General features: G+C 42.2%; 1 long non-coding RNA gene and 1 pseudogene across 4 annotated transcripts in view; one reads left to right on the top strand and one right to left on the bottom strand.

The window, feature by feature from the left end:
- The window catches only part of LOC129633320 (uncharacterized), a 607,349-nt gene that overhangs the window by 470,457 nt on the left and 117,288 nt on the right, over positions 1-19,604 (bottom strand). The window lies entirely within an intron of this gene.
- LOC129633319 (histone H3.3C-like) lies at positions 14,539-14,957 on the top strand (annotated as a pseudogene).

Genomic DNA, 19,604 nt, shown 5'->3' with positions numbered 1-19,604 from the left:
TGCCAGGGATTGACTTTTATTTTTAGAAACGCTTTCATGAAGCCAGGCTTTATCTCTTTTTACCAAGTGAAATAGATCCAGTTACTTTTATTCATCCTTTACTCTCAGTCTGCTATTTTTGGCCTCAAGAGCTATTTTCTCCAGTAAGAGGGGTGCTGCCCTCAGGATAACTAAAACTTAAATGGGCAAAGACAACCAAGCCCATGGGTCCCTTCTCATGAAACCCAAAGTGGCATAAGAGCTCCATCTCATGAAGGGTCCCTGAGACACAGATATTCAAAGGAGGCTGAGTAGGTCGGTGACTTGGTGGCCCAGGACATGAAACTTACAAAAAAAGCAGACCCTAAACAACAGTTTTTTTCCTGCTGCTCTGTGATGACTTCCACATTGTATGGTCCTTTGGGCGCACAAAGATCCTCTACAGGAGGTTTCCTTTTAATATACAAAGACCCTAGAAGGAAGGCCACTGCCATACTATTCACTGCTTATGTGTTAATTAGAAGAAGACACCCTTCCTGCATATCCCACCTCAGGACTTGGCTTGTGAGAAAAGCATGAGTTGGATCTTTACCTCCCCACACTCCCCTGCCTGGCCTCCCTGTCATTGAATAGCAGTTGGGTTTCTTTGTAACACCGGAGCAACATTTATTTTTCCATTCATTCATCACATGTTTCAGGCATGACTATGAGTAAGGCACTTGTCATCCTTCTCAGTAAATGGCTGTCGTGAGCAATAGTGCCGAGGTGCTAAGATAAAATAGGCCCAGGGTTGGTGAATATTCAGGTTTAACTGGAGCACAGGAGAGCCATGAGTGGTTGAACTTAAAAAGGAGCTTACTTGACTAGTCAGTAGAAGATGGTGAATTAAGGCAATTTTAGAGAAGGGAAATAACTCACCAACACTGAGCTTTGCGGATATAGACTTGGTGATAGTCAACAGAATAGACTGGAGTGTGACGAGAGTAGGAGGAGCCTGGAGGCAGAGAGGCCAGCTAGGAAAGGTGACATTATATTATTATCCAAACACTCACCACCACCTGCCAAGGGAACATTATATACTCCTAATCCATTAGCCTTAGGTCTGCCTACATGGCATTCTTTAGACAATTATATGGGAATGCATAGAAAACATGCCATTTTCAAGAAAAACTTTAAGAGCCTGTAAATGGTTCTATCACATGCTCTTTTATAATATCCCAAAGCAGAGCTGTTCCTTCAGTCTGGGTCCCAGGATGACAACCACATGGAGCAGAGCTGCAGCTGACTCAGAATGAGTAAGTACGGATTGAGAGACCCTCCTGTGTCTGCAAGCTGCTCAGATTTGGGGACCATTATTGCCGTAGAACTTCCTAGGTTCACTGATGTGGGAAGCTAACGTACCATGAAAGCGAAGCCAATAAGGTCTTAGACTAGATGGACAGATGCAGCACTGGATAGGAAAGGGCAGACACAATACTAATTATAACAACAACAAACCATCATCTAACATTCATTTAGTATTTATATGTCCACTCTTCTCTTAACTACATCTCATTTAATCCTCATAGAGCTAGAAACATACCTGTTTAACACCAAAGTATGTGCTCTTACCCATTTTTGCCAGTAACCAATAAAACCTGGTGATTGTAAGGTTAACTCAACAGAGCTGGGTTCCTCAAATCCTGCATGTTCTCAAAAATGTCCTGTCTCCAGGACTTGGCCAGCTCTTAGTAGCTGAGCTCTGAGTCCTTAGAATAGTCTGCCGGGTAAAAGTGTTATATGCCTGAAGCCTTGAGCCAAGCAGTATCAGTCTGGTCAAATAGTTTATACTAACAGTATGATTCACAGTGAATTCCTGTCTTTTCCTGGGGATCTGGAGTCTGAACAACTGAAATAAATCACATTGGCACTGCATGTCTACATGACTGATTCCTAATAAAAACCCTGGACACCAGGGCTCAGGTGAGCTCTGCTGGTTCCCTGGTTGCACATCGCATCACACATCATTGCTCAGAGAATTAAGCACAGCCATGCGACTCCCCTGGGAAAAAAGTTTTGGAAGCTTGTGCCTGTTTTCTCCTGGAAATCATGCCCAATGCATCTTTCCCTTTTCTCTTAATCTCTGTCCTTTTACTTCAGTAAACCATAGCCATGAGTGTACTAGCTTTTCTGAGTCGATGTATTCTTTTAGCACGTCATCAAGCCTAAGGGTGGTCTTGGGGTGTCACGACACAGCACAGAACATGAGACAGGCAAGTGTCAAAAGTGACCCCAAATTTTCAAGCCTAGGTGGCTCAAAAAATTCAAGAGCAGAAGTGGGACTTCTGGGCAAACATCCAGAGGAAAACGTGGTCCAAAAGGATACACACACCCCAGTGTTCATTGCAGCACTGTTTACAATAGCCAAGGTATGGAAGCAACATAAGTGTCTATTGACAGAGGAATGGATAAAGAAGTTGTGGTATATGTGTGCAATGGAATATTACTCGACCATAAAAAATGAAAGAATGCCATCTGCAGCAACACAGCTGGACCTGGAGATTTTCATACTGAGTAAATTAAGTCAGAGAAAGAGAAATACTGTATGACATCCCTCATATGTGAATTCTAAAAAGAAATGATACAAATATACAAATATTTATGAAACAGAAACACTCACAGACTTAGAAAATGAACTTATGGTTACCAGGGGGGAAGGGTGGGGGGAAGGGATAATGAGGGAGTTTGGGATTGACATGTACACGCTGCTATGTTTAAAAACTGCATAACCAACAAGGTCCTACTGCATAGCACAGGGAACTCTGCTCAATGTTATATGGCAGCCTGGATGGGAGAGGGTCTGGGGGGTGGGAAATGGCTACATGCATATGTATGGCTGAGTTTCTTTGCTGTGCACCTGAAACTATCCCAACATTGCCAACAGGATATACTCCAACATAAACTAAAGTTATTAAAAAAAGAGTAGAAGTGGGAAAGCCAGGAGGGATTGGTGACCTGAGCTGGGGAGTAGAGGAGGAGGCTGAGCAGACAAGTGGAGGAAGGAAGGTAAGTTTGGCACCTGATTAACTACATCTGACTCCCATATCCAGGTAGGAATGTGCAGTGAGTGGTAGAAAATGTACAATTGGAGTCTGTGATGGAAGTCCAGGACGGTAATACAGTTGGTGATTGAAACCATAAGAGTGAGAGAGAGAGTCCTGAGGAAAAGATTAGAGAAAAGGAGTGGCAAGGAGTCAAACATAAACTGCAGAGAATATAATTTGGCTGCCTTGGGAGCCAAAACCAGTTAGAAGGGGAAGCTACTTTTACCTATTTCCCATCCATCACAAAGAATGGTCTGTTTAATTTTATATAAATTTATATTAATCCAGCTATACCATAGACTTTACACAAGTAAAATAACTGGTACTGGGGTTTTGTTAATATGTAAATAGCAGTAAAAACAAAAAATCAGCAGTATTGATTTTCTCATAGTATCTTCATTTTCAAAGGCATTTAAAACCCTGCTTCATGAGCAAAGCATCTGGGTGTGACTATGATGCTGTTGATAATCCAAATAAACTGGGGAAAGGGCAGCCCCGGCCATCCATGATACCCAGTGTCTGTGCAGCTGCCACCAGGGCTATTTTCATGTGTTTATTTACATCAAAAATTATTTTTTTTAATTGGGTCCAAAAAAAGAAAATGATAAAGCCAGTTCAGGGCCTGTGAAACTGAGGCTTCTTTTCACTTAACACAGCACTTTCTATTTTTCTGCATTTTCCTCCAACAGCAAACAAAGCAAGAAGCCAAGAGCATCAGACTCAACTCTGACCTTTCACTTTTTCTTCTTCTCCTTTCAGGTAGGATTTTTTCTTCTATTCCACCATGCTTTTAGGTCCCATAATCATCTTACTGAGGCATCAGAAAACAAATCTGCTAAAATCTTCCTTTCCTTTTTCCTTTTTAATTTTTACCACCCCCCTCTTTTTTTTTTTTTTGCTTGAGAATGCACATACACAGCTACTTTTAGGAGAGAATAATGAATTGTTCCTAGGACCTCATAACAGACAACAGACACTAAGGAAATTCCAGCTTCTTATGCTGCCCGTGATGGAGAACTCCGTTCCATCACCTCAAGTCGTTGGGAAAGCCACTGACGTATAACATCCAAACCAGTGTCTCAAAAGCTCCCCCATGTGTGCGCATGAAAAATAACTCATCAAAGGAAACATGCACTGGATTAAGGGCAAAACTAGAAAAGGGACCAATTTTCAGACCTCAAAAATATGTTAAGATACAAGAAAATAGCACATCATATAATTATTACTTTATTTTCATGTCATATTTATGATGTAAATGAATAATGAATTTAAGTGGGCTGGTTTTATACAGATTATAGCATTAACAAATAAAATGGATGCATGAAAATTTTTTGATTTTTCTATAAAAGGGATTTTAAAATGCCAAAAATGAAAAATCACTGGATATACACAAAAAGAAAAGATAAGCCATCCAACGAGAACATAAGCAATTGATTTGTACGTTTCAGCCCAAGAAAGGAATTGTGCAAAAGTAAACAAAAACATTTAGCACACTTTTCATAAAGCCTAGTGGAAAGGTTTTCAGATTTCCCTTTTTGCCCGTTTATCTTTCCTTCAGGGAAAAACAGGGTATAGCTAAGACCACTAATGTAAATCAGCAACCTCCCCCGCCCCAAGCAAAAGGTAGGCTTCCAGAATATTAAAGCCAAGACTGGCAAAGGTTTTGTCTTCCAACCTCCGTCTTTTACAAATAAAGAAAAGTGAGCTCAGAGAAATGAGTGGAGTTGACAGAAAAAGCTGAGAATAGACCCTTACTCTTTTGTTTTCTAGTCCAACCATTATTCCTTTACATCATGCTGTCTCCCGATTTTTAACAACAGAAACAGATAATACATAGGAAAAACACTAATAAATAGTATTTCGATACTAAAAGGTACTAAGCACTTAGTCTATGCCACACATGGTTTTAAGTACACTACTAGAATTAACTCAATTGTCCTGAGAGAAACATTCTGAGGTTATATTACCTCAGAATATCACCTCCACTTTACAGATGGGGAAACTGAGGCACAGAGAAGTACCTCCCCAGGGATCTTAGAAAGTCATAAGGGAGTCGTTCCAATACTTACCCAGTCTAACCATAGAGATTAAATCCTTAATCAAAGTAACTAAATAAGACACAGAAAGTATCACTGTTATTCAAAATTCAACAGGGCACCAGCTATAAAATTAAACTTTGTTTTGCTTTGTTTTTTAAAACAGGAGTGCACGCATGCTCAGTCGCTCAGTTGCGTCTGACTCTTTTGTGACCCCATGGCCTGTAGCCTGACAGGCTCCTCTATCCATGGGATTATCCCAGCAAGAAGACTGGGGAGGGTTGTCATTTCCTACTTCAGGAGCTCTTCCCAACAGGGATGGAACCCACATCCCCTGCAGCTCCTGCTTTGGCAGGTGGGCTCTTTACCACTGAGTCACCTGGGAAGCTCCTTGAACAGGAGTAGGACCAACTTAAAAAAAATAATAATAACAGCTAGCTTAGAAGGAAAAATCTTGCCCAATTAGAACAACAAACTTGAAGCTTTGTAAGTCTCCAATTTTATACAAATCATCTAAATAGAGGGTTGTATCCTTTGGCATGCTAACTGAAATCATGTTTACCTAGAATTAGAAATTATGCTCATCTATTTATACTCTTCTAGGCATTTCTAACTGAAACTCCAGTACTTTGGCCACCTCATGCGAAGACTTGACTCATTGGAAAAGACTCTGATGCTGGGAGGGATTGGGGGCAGGAGGAGAAGGGGACGACAGAGGATGAGATGGCTGGATGGCATCACTGACTCGATGGACATGAGTCTGAGTGAACTCCGGGAGTTGGTGATGGACAGGGAGGCCTGGTGTGCTGCGATTGGGGGTCGCAAAGAGTCGGACACGACTGAGCAACTGAACTGAACTGAACTGAGGCATTTCTTGTTGAACCTATTTTCCAAGTAATAAAATTAGATTTCTTAAGGGGGGAAACCCCTCCTGCTTCTCTAACTGATCCAAATTAATACCAACTTCCTAAAGATACCACTGACCACCCAGTGTCTACATCCAATAGAAATGTGCAGGCTTACCTCACGGAAGCTCTTCATTGTTTTCTCCCTCTCCTAACACTTTCCCTCTCTTAGTTTCTGCAACATCGCTCTCTTGGCCCTTGCCTGGTCTTTTACTCCTCTTTAGCAGGTCCTCCTCATCCATATGCTTGGTAAGGCTTGGCATGTACTCCCAGGGTTCTGTCCTTGCTGGGTTTTCCCCACAGGCCCTGCCCACACTCACACCATAGCTTCCCCTGCTACTTAGGAAATGATGCCTATCTTCAATGCTGGGGTTTCCAAGCTGCTTCTTTCCTCTAAGCTTCACACTGTCTGTGGCAATTCTTCAAACTCAACATAATCAAATCCAAATTCCTTATATGTCACCAAAAATTCTATTTTCCAGCCTGTGGTCCTTATCTTGCTTAATAGAGTTCCCCAGTTCACAAGCCCAAACCATGAGTCACCTGAGACTCCCTCCCTTCTTCTCACGATACATCCACCAAAGCTGTAATTTCTACAAATTGTATTTTCTAAATTGCTCTTGAATCCTCCCCTCTTACCTTCGTGTTCATGAAAACCATGTAGAATCTGCCTGCATGACCGTATCTCTCCCCATCTCCCAAAACACTGGCTTAGGTTGGGTTCCATAAGAAACGGACTCTGAGCTAAGAATTTAAGTGCAAATATTATTGAAGAAGAGACCCCAGGGAGCAAGTGTAAGGGGTGTGGAAGAACGGCAGGGGCGAGAAGAAATACTGATGTGAAAATGATCAGATCACTGCTGTGAGCAGTGGGGCTCCATCCAGTGGGGGCCTCCAGGACACCCAAGGAGGGACTGCAGTTTTGCCCCACTCGGGGGCCAGGAAGCTGGGACATTTATCCATCATTGTCTCAGGGCTGCCACAAAGGGGGTTAACTCCCCCTCATTGGGCCTGCCTCCTTGGAGTCTAGCAAACTTCCAGTCACTGTTGGCTTGCGTGGGAACCATGGCTGCCGAGGGACTCTGAAAAATCCTGGGAGGCTCCCCGAGGCTTTAGAAAAACTCCAGGTGCCTCTGCACAGCCTACCAAACATTCCATGCTTGTCTCCTTCTTTCTTCTTTCGTCATTTCCCACGTACTCTAGCCTTACCAACCTCCCAAAGGTTCCCAAAACACACAAGGCCATTGCCACCTCTGTGTTTTGGACTTACTAGTCCCTCTTCCCAGACCACCTCTACCTCCCAAGCCTCTTCCCCTCCATCTGAAATACCACCACTTTTTGACAGGATACAGCTCACATCTCCCTCCCCATCTCAAGCTCTCAAGCTTCCCCTCAATTTCCTGCCCCTAAGTCAAACACTTGCACCCATGCCACTGCCATGCCTTGTCAAACTGTCTCCCTCATCAAACCGTATGGTAGTTGCTGGTTGTGGTTGGGCCAGCCAGCTGGAGTGTGAACTCCTGACAAGTAGGGACTATGCTCGATTTCTCTCTGCTGCTCCAGCACCACACCCAAGGCCAGGAAGGAGGAACAACTGGAAAAATACCAAATAATTCCTAAACGGTCTGGATATCATACAGAATAAATAATGTAAATCTCCAATTAACACGACAAACAAAACAGAGCATAAGAAAGAACAGGGTGGGGGGTGGTGGTGCGGATAGCAATTTTTCCTTTAGTGCATGGTTTTCTTAAAAAATTGCTAGGTAGGGAGATTTTTCCTTTGTTGTTGCTCAGTTGCCAAGTCATGACTGACTCTTTGTGACCCCATGGACTATAGCATGCCAGCCTTCCCTGTCCCTCACAATCTCCTGGAGTTTGCCCAAGTTCATGTCCATTGAATTGGTGATGCCTTCCAACCATCTCATCCTCTGTCACCCTCTTCTCCTCCTGCCCTCAATCTTTCCCAGCATCAGGGTCTTTTCCAATGAATCAGCTCTTCACATCAGGTGGCCAAAGTATTGGAGCTTCAACTTCACCATCCGTCCTTCCAATGAGTATTTAGGGTTGCTTTCCTTTAGGATTGACTGGTTTGATCTCCTTGCTGTCCAAGGAACTCTCAAGAGTCTTCTCCAACACCAGAGTGAAAGCATCAATTCTTTGGTGCTCTGCCTTCTTTTATGGTACAATTCTCACATCCGTACCTGACTACTGGAAAGACCATAGCCTTGACTATACAGACTTTTATCAGCAAGGTAACATCCTTGCTTCTTAACATACTGTCTAGGTCTGTCATAGCTTTCCTGCCAAGAAGCAATCACCTTCTAATTTTTCCTTATATATGGGCTATAAATCAATATGGTTTACTCTGCCTCAGCTTCTTTAAGTGTCTCTTTATTGGCACTGGTTTCCTTCAAGGGAAACTGGGTGCTTAAGAGACTCCGACAGGGAACCCCTGAGAAAAAATCTACGTGTTCACTCATGGGTATTTTGTGAGCACATTTCAACTTTTCACACTCAGGCACTTTCAAGTGTCTGACGGCAAGTGGGCTTTACACTGAGCCTATCTTTATAGTTAGATACCCCTAGAAGGAAGAAAGGCTTCCCAGGTGGAACTGGTGGTAAAGAACCCACCTGCCAATACAGGTAGATGTAAGAGACGTGGGTTCAATCCCTGAGTCAGCAAGATCCCCTAGAGGAGGGCATGGTAACCCACTCCAATATTCTTGCCTGGAGAATCCCATAGACAGAGGAGCCTAGCATGCTGCAGTCCATAGGGTAGCACAGAGTTGGACATGACTGAAGCAATTTAGCATGCACGCACACAGAAGGAAGAAATAAGTGATATAATCACCTCCTAAGACCTACTTTACTGGCCCCTCAAGGTCACCTGCCTCTGTGCCCCAGCTGAACTGTCCCTGCAGAAGACTTCTGCCCCCTTCAATGCTGATGGGCAGAAAACCAATGCAGTGTGGGGTAGGGGTAGTCTTCCCCTCAACTTTCACTGGCCTGAATAAGGATTAAATTCATATTTTGGGGTAGGGTTTTTTTTTAAGATATTAGTCGCTAAAAAGAAGAGGTGATAAACTATTTCCAAAGGTCATTTTAGTTCAGCCCAAATTGACTCCACCTGCACTGATGTGAAAACTAAGCAAACTGCAGATATCCTTGAACTGGATCCTGTGACACAGTTTGTACTGGGCAACTATGGTTCAAGATTTTGCTATTCACTGATCAATGCCACTGCGTCTGATGGAAACTAAATTGCCTTCCATCCATGTAGACGTGATTTCAGCTTTTCTCCCCGAGCCCCTCCCTATCCTTATGGTTACACAATGGAAAGGAAAACAACCACAGTGGATCTTCCTTGTTGGAGGCTATAACATTGGGTGTTCCCTTCCATCACCTGTGTTTTGGGTTTTACCCTAACCAACGTCAGGATCCTTTCATCTGAGGTGACAGAAATCTACAAATATAGTAACAATGCAATCTGTTGCAGGAGAAAGCAAAGAAGAAATTTTGGAACACCCTGCTCAGAAGTCAGGTCAGCTGTTTATATTTTATTTCATATTTCCAGATTCAGTGTAGGCAGCCAAAGAGTTGCTATTCAAAATGTTTTGCTGACCTCATAAGAACCAATGTAAATAGACTTTCTACACAATGACGCCAATGCTGAAGGCAGTTTCTGTGTTTTTATATTTTGTGAGATCTCTGTGTATACTGCTTCCAAGTCCTTGTGTTGGTGAGCAGAGTTTTGCTTTGGTGTAAACTGATACCAATCTTTGCAGCCTACGGTTTCTCCTAGTTTCTCTCCACTAACTACAGAACCAAGGAGAACAGAGTGAAAGGTCACGCTGTACTTAATTCCCCTTTTCATTCCTATACTCCTTGATTTTCTTTGCCTGGTGTCCATGTCTCAGAGTTGTTTTATGGCCAATATCTTGCCCTTAAAGGTTTGGGCTACCCAATCAAGCAATCCCCAATGGATAACAGAAGCTAGCAATTAACTCAACAAATATTCCTTAAGTACCTCTGAGGGGCATATTACAACTTTTCTAAGCATTTACTTCCTTTTTTTTTTTTTTTTTCTCAATCTCAGCATTGCTTTGAAGAAATGAATGACAGGACTTGAACCAACAATTTACCATCCAAGAAATTGCAGTACAGAGGTTTTGCACTTTGTCCTCCAATAAGGAGCAAGTCAATGAAAGGGCCAGAACAAAGCACAAGCCTAATAACAAAGTTCGGTGTCCTTTCCCTCATCCTCCCCTATGCTTATGCCAAATTCCACTTTATAACAAATAGCGGTGGAGACATGCTCTAGCTGAGGTCTATATGCCTGTGGAAAAACATAGGAGGGCCTGAGACTCCTGAAACTGTACCCAAATGGTTAATATATGTGCATTTTTCTGAGGAAAGAGTCAATAATTCCAGAATGGCTAACAATGATTTTAATCATATGCTTCATATTAAATATACTTGAAATAGCAAAACAATCCTATATGAGACCTGACATTTCTCTGTCCCATCTCCTAAAATGTGCCTTGTTGCAATTTTGCACATACAACAAGCTACCCCAGAAGTAAGTAGGTTAAAATAACAATATGTATTTCATTTTCTCCCAATCTGAGCAGGGCTCAGCAGGCACAGCCCTCTGTTCCATGAAATGCCAACTGGGGTGACCCAACCGGCACTGGGGGATCTGCTGGCTACTAGTTCCTCTCCACGTGGGCCTGCATGGGGGAGGCTTAGCTTCCCCACAGCCTGGAAACTGCCTCAATAGACTGTAAGCAGAAACTATTCCACTTCTTAAGGCCTGTACTCAGAGTCAGACACAGTGTCCCTCTGCTCCAGCCTATTGGTCAAGCCATCATGAGAAGGTTCATGGGCAGGACGTGTAGACAGGAAGAGCACCAAAGAATTTTGAGGCCATGATTTTAGACTGCCGCATACGTCTAGGGTCATCTTTTCTCTTCCTGAAGTTTGCTCCACCACAGATCTTTGCTGTGTGAGAGACCAAGCTCTGACACTTCTTACATGTCCCTCTTGCCAGGATGAGTCTGTAGGCAACGCAACCTACTACCCCAGTTGATCTGCTCCTCTCTGGTCACCCTTGGCTCCTCCTTAGCTGCAGGTGCTCACCCCTCCATTGCAAGGATCACTCGAAGTACTCTGTGTAGCCTATTCCTTGAAAGAAATGCTACCCAATGGCTTTAGGGGGATAATGACTGTGGGTTCTGTCTCTAGACAGAGGGATAAAAGTTCCTCTGAGAGATTTCTATTAGATATGAGCAATGTGATGAGAAAAAAAGAAAAAAAAAGAGACTGACCTTTCCCAGCATAACTCCGTGAACCATTGACTGGGTGGAAAGCATTCCCAAGTCAGCCTGTTTACAGGCACTACCCAACCACATAACTCTTTGAAAAGCAAGAGTTATTAAGATTTTCAAGGAAATGCCAACCGGTACTTACATTTCTTGCATCACTTTCCCCCATTCTCTTCATTAAGTCAAATGACTGATCCATAAAATTGGTTATCAGCACTGAAAAATTTTCTGATACTATCTGCTTTAGGCTGCCTCAGGCAGACTTTTGGAAATGGTCTGCTTTCGCTCTGCAGTAGAGGTGATAAAAAAAGGGCCACCAGCTGAGGAGAAAAAGTTCCAACTCCAGGCTTGATGAGGCTATAAGCCACTATTCAAATCAACCAAGCACTCCAGAAGTCTTTTATTAGTCTTTTTTCTTTTTTTTCATTCTCCAGCAACTTTTATTGGTCACGGAATGTGAAATGATGTGCAGTACCTGGGGTTTAATTAACAGACTCATTTATCAACCAATTCAATATTCATCTTATTTTTAAAACAACGTTTGCTTTTGAATAAACTGATATGTCAAACAAACATGCTCCTACCCCCATGCAAAAACAAGCAACTTGTAAACCCACTGTTAAGGAGACGCTGAATGAAACACCAGAAGTTTTACCCACACTTTCACCAACCCACTCTCTCTGATCCATCAGCATGTCAGGACCCCTCCTGTCTTCAGAGCCTTTGCAATCATTTTCTTTGTTCCAGTTTCTCTTCTCCAGAAAGTTCTGTGGCTTGTCTCTTCCCCTTCAGGTCTTTATTTATATTTCACTTTCTCAGTGAACCTGCCCTTGGAAGCCCCATCTAAAATTTGCAAACCTCTGTACACACACCACTTCCTCTCATCCTCTCCTTATAATTTTCTCCTCACTATAGAGTATATGATGTATTTTACTTATTTACTGCCTGTCTCCCCTTCTATAATACAATGATACCTTCATGAACACAGGATTTTTTTATGTCTTGTTTATTGCTGGTGCTGGAATAGTACCTGGCATCAAGTAGATGTGCCAGACATATTTATTAATAAATAATTGAATGAACTATCGATCCAACCTGTAACTGTCCTCACATGGTGATAACACAGGTTCCTAGGTGCACTGCCTGCTTTGAAAAGAGTTACCGATCTGGCTCTAACAGCCCTCCAACTGGCTTAGTTTTCTACTCCTGCCGTAACAAATTACCACAAACTTTGTGGCACAAGGCAGCAAAACGTCATTGTCTTACGGTTTTGTAGGTCAGATGCCCAACATGGGACTCAGTGGGCTAATATAAGGTGTGGCCTGGCTCTGTCCCTTTCAGGAAGTTTTAGGGCAAGATTTGTTTCCATGCATTTTTCAGATTCTCTAGGTCATCCCCAACCCCAGGAAGGTGTGTGGCCCCTTCCTGCATTTTCAAAGCTGGCAATGTCACCCGGCTCTGGCCCTTCTTCCTTGGTTACATCTCCCTCTGACTCTCTTTTTCTGCCTCCCTCCTTATGTGAGACCCATGCAGATAATCCAAAACAATTTCCCTATTTTAAGTTCATCTGGTTAGCAACCTTAAATCCATCTACAACATTAATTTCCCTTTGTCCAGCAACTTAACATATTCCTAGACCTCTGAGATGAGGATGGGGAACTCTTTGATGGCCATTCTCTCTTCCCATCACATCATTCTCTGGAATGATCTAAGAAATGACAAGACCTCTCCCATCACTTTCATAGCTGTGATGTTTCTTATCCAGATCCATACTGAGCCCTTACATTTGCTCCTGTCATAAATCCTTATTGAGGTACAGTACAAACTTCCCTAGACTTAGAGGCAGAAGACATTCACTGAAGAGCCTTTCTGAAACTGACCAACTCAGTTACTATCACTGAGACTCCCTTTTCTCAACAGAAAAATGGAAATAACAAAACCTCCTGACAGGGCTATTATGAAGATGAAATGTGTTGATGTTTATAAAAGCTCTATAAATGTCAAACTCCACTCGATGTAAGGAATCATTATTATGATAGACACCTCTAGCACCAAGGATACCCCGAGTCTGTACTGATGGTGGTTTTGATTGTTTTGCTCCCTGAAAGGAATGATATGAATTATCACATACTTTGGACAAATCAGAACGGAAATAGACAGTGCTACTCACAGTACAAGTCCTACATTACCTCTTCCTGGATTATGATGGCAATATTGCACAGACAATCCAAATGTGAATAAGAATTTGGTTTTTCCTATTTGAAGGTTCTGAGTACAAACTGAAGCAGGGCAAAGGCTAACAGAGTTTTGCTAAGAGGATGCACTGGTCATAGCAAACACCCTCTTCCAACAGGACAAGAGATGACTTTACACATGACACCACCAGATTGTCAATATCAAAATCAGATTGATTATATTCTTTGCAGGTGAAGATGGAGAAACTCTATACAGTCAGCAAAAACATGACTGGGAGCTGACTGTGGCTCAGATCATGAACTCCTTATTGCTAAATTCAGACTTAAATTGAAGAAAGTAGGGGAAACCACTAGACCATTCAGGTATCAGTTCAGTTCAGTCGCTCAGTCGTGTCCGACTCTTTGCGACCCCATGAATCACAGCACGCCAGGTCTTCCTGTCCATCACCAACTCCCGGAGTTCACTCAGACTCACGTATAACCTAAATCAAATCACTTACAATTATACAGTGGCAGTGACAAACAGATTCAAGGGATTAGATCCGATAGACAGAGTGCTTGAGAACTATGGACGGAGGTTTATCACATTGTACAGGAGGCGGTGATCAAAACCACCCCCCAAACAAAGAAATGAAAAAAGGCAAGATGGTTATCTGAGGAGGCCTTACAAATAGCTGAGAAAAGGAGAAGTAAAAGGCAAAGGACAAAAGGAAAGATACACCCAGCTGATTGCAGTGTTCCAAACAATTTCAAGGAGAGGTAAGAAACCCTTCCTAAGTGAACAATGCAAAGAAATAGGGGAAGACAATAGAATGGGAAAGACTAGAGATCTCTTCAAGAAAATCAGAGATACCAAGGGAATGTTTCATGCAAATTTGGGTATAATAAAGGACAGAAATGGCATGGACCTAACAGAAGCAGAAGATATTAAGAAGACGTGGCAAGGTGGCCACCTCTAGCTCACCAAGGTCCAGCAGAAGGAGAAGGCAGGTAAGTAAGGAGGTCTCCATACCATGGTACATACAAAGCAGACTGCCAGCAAATCAACTGGTGATAAAGCACCAAAGAAGCAACTCGCTACAAAAGCCACTGGCAAGGGTGCACCTTCTACTGGAGGGGTGAAGAAACCTCATCGTTACAGGCCTGGTACTGTGGCACTCTGTGAAATTAGACGTTATCAGAAGTCCACTGAACTTCTGATTCTCAAACTTCCTTCCAGCATCCGGTGCGAGAAATTGCTCAGGACTTCAAAACAGATCTGCGCTTCCAGAGTGCAGCTACTGATGCTTTGCAGGAGGCAAGTGAGGCCTATCTGGTTGGCTTTTTGAAGACACCAACCAACCTGTGTGCTATCCATGCCAAACATGTAACAATTAAGCCAACAGACATCTAGCTAGCATGCTGCATACCTGAAGAACATGCTTACAAATTGACTATGATGGGAACATTTCATCCTTTAAAAAAAAAATCTCTTTTTCCTGTTATTGATAGTTCTGAATGTTAGGTATTTTTTCCCCATGGGGTCAAAAGGTACCTAAGTATATGATTGCACATGGAAAAATAGGGGACAGAAATCCAGTATTGGCAGTTCTTCCATTTTCATTTGTGTGTGAATTTTTCATATAAATGCAGGGACATAAAGCATTAATGCAAGTCAAAATGTTTCAGTGAACAAGTTTTTTAGCAGTTCAACTTTATAACAATTATAAATAAACCTGTTAAATTTTTCTGGAAAATGCCAGCATTTGGATTTTTTAAAAACAAATAAATTTCTTATTGACTGCAACTAAACGGTGTTTGCAGCATTTTTCTCATACAGTAGATTCTGTCCACTCACTATACTTTGCTAACTGAGTTGTCCTACGTGCAAGTACATGTTTCTAATGTTGTCTGACTTCTGTGCTGTTCCTGTAAGTTTGCTATTGAAATACATTAAACTATTAAAAAAAAAAAAAGAAGAGGTGGTAATAATACACAAAAGAACTATACAAAAAAGAGCTTAATGACACAGATAACCACGATGGTGTGATCACTCACCTAGAGCCAGACATCCTGGAGTGTGAAGTCGACTGGGCCTTAAGAAGCATCACTATGAACAAAGCTAGTGGAGGTGATGGAATTCCAGCTGAGCTATTCCAAATCCTAAAAGATGATGCTGTGAAACTCCTGCACTCAATATGCCAGCAAATTTGGTAAACTCAACAGTGGCCACAGGACTGGAAAAGGTCAGTTTTCATTCCAGTCCCAAAGAAAGGCAATGCCAAAGAATGCTCAAACTACCGCACAGTTGCACTCATCTCACACGCTAGCAAAGACATGCTCAAAATTCTCCAAGCCAGGCTTCAACAGTATGTGAACCAAGAAATTTCAGATATTCAAGCTGGATTTAGAAAAGGCAGAGGAACCAGATATCAAATTACCAACATCCATTGGATCATAGGAAAAGCAAGAGAATTCCAGAAAAACATCTACTTCTGCTTCATTGACTATGCTAAAGCCTTAGACTGTGTGGGTCACAAAAGTACTGTGGAAAATTCTTTAAGAGATGGGAATACCAGACCACCCTACCTGCCTCCTGAGAAACCTGTATGCAGGTAAGGAAGCAACAGTTAGAACCAGACATGGAACAACAGACTGTCTCTAAATTGGGAAAGGAGTACATCAAGGCTGTATATTGTCACCCTGCTTATTTAACCTGTATGCAGAGTACATCATGCAAAATGCCAGATTGGATGAAGCACAAGCCAGAATCAAGATTTCTGGGAAAAATATCAATAACCTTAGATATGCGGATGACACCACCCTTATGGCAGAAAGTGAAGAGGAACTAAAGAGCCTCTTGATGAAAGTGAAAGAGGAGAGTGAAAAAGTTGGCTTAAAACTCAACATTCAAAACATGAAGAGAATGGCATCCAGTCCCATCACTTCATGGCAAATAGATGGGGAAACAATGGAAACAGTGACAGACTTCATTTTCTTGGGCTCCAAAATCTTCTGCAGATGGTGACTGAAGCCATGAAAGTAAAAGACGCTTGCTCCTTGGAAGAAAAGCTATGACAAACCCAAAGAGCACATTGAAAAGCAGAGACATTAGTTTGCTGCAAATGTCCATCTAGTCAAAGCTATGGTTTTTCCAGTCATCACATGAAGATGTGAAAGTTAGACCATAAAGAAGGCTAAGCACCCAAGAATTGATGCTTTTGAACTGTGGTGTTGGAGAAGACTCTTGAGAGTCCTTTGGCCGGCAAAGAGATCAAACCAGTCTATCCTAAAGAAATCAATCCTGAATATTCATTGGAAGGATTGATGCTGAAGCTGAAACTCCAATACTTTGGCCACCTGATGGGAATAGCTGACTCATTAGAAAAGACCCTGATGCTGGGAAAGATTGAAGGCAGGAGGAGTAGGGGACAACAGAGAATGAGATGGTTGGATGGCATTGCCAACTCAATGGACATGAGTTTGAGCAAAGTCTGGGAAATGGTGAAGGACAGGGAAGCCTGGTGCGCTTCCATCCATGGGGTCACCAAGAGTGAGACAGGACTGAGTGACCGATCAAGAAATTAATCCCACCTACAGCTTCCCAACATCAAGGGGAAATGCCTTTGCCTGTCCCCTAGAAAGTCGCTGAAAGAAGTTTTAAGCCACTTCTTTAAATGGGGAGCACCAGCCTCCCACTTGTGCTTCCAAGTACGACTCTCATGATCAATTATTCCTTCTTCAATTTCCCCTTAGAAGGATACTACAGGGAAGACTCTGAACTTCATATTCACAGAAAAGAATTGCCAACATGAAACATATTTAACTGGGTACTTCCCCTAAGGTAGTTGCAACTATTGCTTTTATGAAGCCAGGTGAGGATTTCATAGAAGCTGATAAATGTACTCAGGGACAAAACTCTGATTGTGAACTTCCTGGCCTCTGGTGGGTCTTGCCCAGATGTGAGCTCATATCACAGGAGTCAATGAATTTCACACCATTAGAAGTGTTCCAATAAATCAAGGGCTTATAGAAATCCCAGAACCTGTTTTTGTGGGGCTCAAGCTACAACCAACTTAAACCTCCATGGGATGGATGTTTCACACATTGAAACAACTTCATAAAAAGACCATGGGAGCTGGGGCGTTGATGATTCCATGCTGCCTGATTTGCCAAGAGGGGAGAAAGTCTTTTCTAAGCTGAGAGTCTTTGAGCAATGCACATCTGTCCTCAGTACTTAGAGGGGATCAGTTTCATTTATTCTCCCCTTCAAGCTGTAAGATTTTTTAAAAAGACCCCATGGATAACCCACTGCAACTAGAAAGAACTGCTAATTGGATCAAGAAGTTAAAGGTATATGACATGTTTGTATTGAATTTCCCTTGAAATACTCTTGGATTTAGAAGATAAAAACAAAGAGGACTTGGCAATGTGAATTTTTGCTGGCAACAGAAAATTTCAGCTCAACAATTATTTTAGAATAATTATTTTTGCCAAACACAGCAAATACCTCTGGATTTACCCAAACCTAATACGGTAAGGGTAGCATTTCAAATTGCTTCCACTTTGTATGCTAAGTCACTTCAGTCATGTCCAACTCTCTGTGACCTGATGGACTGAGGCCTGCCAGGCTCCTCTGTCCATTGGATTCTCCAGGCAAGAATACTGGAGTGGGTCACTGTGCCCTCCTCCAGGGGATCTTCCTGACCCAGGGATAGAACCTGCATCTGTTACCTCTAACCTGCATCTGTTACATCTAACCTGCATTGGCAGGTGGATTCTTTACCACCAGCGCTACCTGGGAAGCCGTTTCCACTTTAGTCACTCACTAAATACTCAGATGGCCAAAGCAACCAATAAGCTCTTGTAGTAATAAATGGCTAGTCCATTTTTCTTTACCAGTTTACCACAGATTCTGGTAGGGAAAAAAAGCTTCACAGTAAAATATTAATTAAACTCTATTAGGGAACTAATTCATATGTTTAAAAAGAAAATTCATTAAATGTTTCCCTGAGAGGGTTATTATCTACAGATATGTCTGAATTTTCTAAATTTATGTATGTTTTCAACTAATATAATCTCTTATTTATTGCAGTTTTAGGAGCAAAATTGAATAAAAGATAAGATAATTTTCATCATCTAGATTTTTATTCTGTCATCTTTATATCAATTCAAATCTGGTATCCTCTAAACTTTCCTTGGCAAACTCAAGTAACCTCTAACTACAAAGGAAGTAAATACTTCCAGTCACTAGTTATAAGATTGCAGTTCCTAAATTGTCTATTCACAAATGTTTAAGTTCTTTCTTTGAGGACGGAGCAGCAGCAAGGTCTTGACTTTGGCAGGGTGCATGAATATCCACGGATCTGGGGGATTCTATGATCTGCTTTGAGTCAAATATTTTGTCAAAAGCAAAACCAGTTCACCAAACCAAGGAACTCCTGCTGAAAAGTATCAACTCTCTCACATTCTTATCTTCAGGGGAAACCCAAAACCCAGGGTTGACTCTTGAGAGTCCCATGCAAAGCAAGGACATCAAACCAGTCAATCTTAAAGGAAATAAACCCTGAACACTCTTTGGAAGGGCTGATGCTGAAGCTGAAGCTCCAGTACTTTGGCCACCAGATGCAAACAGCTTACTCTTTGGAAAAGACCCTGATACTGGGAAAGTTTGAAGGCAGAATAAGAGGGTGACAGAGGATGAGATGGTTGGATGGCATCATCGATTCAATGGACGTGAACTTGGGCAAACTCCAGGAGATAGTGAAGGATAGGGGAGACTGGAGATGGTAAGGGGCAGGGAAGCCTAGCATGCTGTAGTCCACGGGGTCTCAGAGTCAGAGATGACTTGGTGACTGAACAACAAAATGCTCCCAAAATGATCCATAAGAACCCAGACATTTTTACAAACGGCTCAATCCCAAGATTTTTACTTGTGTTCCATTTCAAAGTACTAGTGCGGTAGGATTCTCCTAAACCAAATCCTGTTCAAGTAAAGAGACAACGGTGAGGTCCCAGCAAGTTCCCCAACCTTAGTTCTGAGAATAGCTGTACCAGTAGAAAGCGGACTGCCTTCATCAGCTGAATAACTTGTTGAAAG

The sequence above is a fragment of the Bubalus kerabau genome, chromosome 18 (assembly GCF_029407905.1).
Source record: "Bubalus kerabau isolate K-KA32 ecotype Philippines breed swamp buffalo chromosome 18, PCC_UOA_SB_1v2, whole genome shotgun sequence".
Lineage (NCBI taxonomy): Eukaryota > Metazoa > Chordata > Mammalia > Artiodactyla > Bovidae > Bubalus > Bubalus kerabau.
This window is presented reverse-complemented; position numbering and strand designations above follow the sequence as displayed.